Source organism: Diorhabda sublineata, chromosome 8, assembly GCF_026230105.1.
Source record: "Diorhabda sublineata isolate icDioSubl1.1 chromosome 8, icDioSubl1.1, whole genome shotgun sequence".
Taxonomy (NCBI): domain Eukaryota; kingdom Metazoa; phylum Arthropoda; class Insecta; order Coleoptera; family Chrysomelidae; genus Diorhabda; species Diorhabda sublineata.
This window is the reverse complement of record NC_079481.1, coordinates 6116174-6117783: the sequence shown is the minus strand read 5'-3', so window position 1 is coordinate 6117783 and position 1610 is coordinate 6116174.

Genomic DNA, 1610 nt, shown 5'->3' with positions numbered 1-1610 from the left:
GTGTCGGTGTTTCGGAGAAGGTTTCTCAAATTATGTTCTTGTTGAAAATGTCTCGATACGAAAATTATAAATTAGTTTTGTTTCATTACAATGTTTAATCGTTCAAATTCACCTACAAGAAAGGGGCGCAGACTTAGAATTAAATAACTCAATTCACCAACTTGCTTTTTAAAAACAACTGAGGATATAATAATTACAATTAGTTACACTAATCTAACGGGCGTACTAGACGAAGAACAAATAGAAAGAATAAACACAGACAAATTTATAGCAACGATAAGGGTTGTTTTGGATTATTTAACTATATTACACATCTGCAAGTCAAACTGTGGTTTATTGTGGTTTAACTATATAAAATTGTGAAAATTTCACAATATACCACAAATTTGAGTCATATATTTAACAGTTAAGAATATACTTTAGTATTATTTTGGTTTTATTCATCATAAAAATAAACATTAAGTTCCATTACTGTTATTCTTTAAATTTGTGCAGCTGTAGAACAAATATAGTGTTCAACATGTATGAAAAGTACTTTTACCACTTGTTGCACAATATACAGAATTGCTTAAATTCAAAGAATTTTACATCTTGGTTTTGTGAGAAAAAAACTGTATATCTTGTATTTTCTTCATCAGGAGAAATTTGAATATGAAATTCCAAAAAATTTTGTAATGACGGTGGTTACATCTCCACCATGTTTTTGGAGGCTGAAAACTGAGAAAAGTTGGACAATATTACTGATTAAATGATCAGTCACTCATTGTAAATATCAGTTGTTCTGATTCTAATTTGGATTTGTAAGAAATAGTTATAGTCAAATTGATGATTTATTATATTAGAATTATTTTTTTTAACGTAAAGTTGTTTAAAAATCAAAAAATTCAAACCCTTACACCTATAAAACCCGTATGAGGCATTGTTCTTAATACCACGTCGAAAAAATAAACATTTTAGAAAAATTTGGACTACAATTAATCCCTCATTTATCGAAATAGAGTATACAGGGTGTCTCACGAAAAGTTAAAAGTATCTGTATATCGCAAAATACTTATAGTAAAATCATAAAAATTTCTACATTTAGGTTTTCGGATACTATCTTTTTAACTAAAACATTTTCAAAAATGGCCGACTTCCGATATAACCGGAAGTCGACTGTAACTTTGTTATTTTAAATAGAACACCCTATATATTAATACATTTTTGAAATGTACGTAAAATTTAAGTATACTTTTGTCTAGAAACTTTCTTAGAAAAATGCATACTTTTTGAGTTATTGATTTTTTTGTAAAAAATTTGACCGTTGCGGACCCTTATAAACTATTTTTTTACGAGAACACCCTTCAAGATATGAAAATGGTTTCTATTCGTCTGCTTTTAGCAAGATCAGATGTATATGAATCTATGTTGAAAATAATTCATTTTATACAGGGTGTGTATAAAAAGTGTTCAAAGTTTAACTTCATAAATATAAAATTTCTATATTTTTTTTAAATGGTACCACCCAGTTTTTTCTGTTTTAATGCAAGTTTTAATTTTTTATGTATACTTTTAGTAGGCTTTGTAATAAATGACACTTATTTAACTGTCATCAGTCAATTGTTGATACT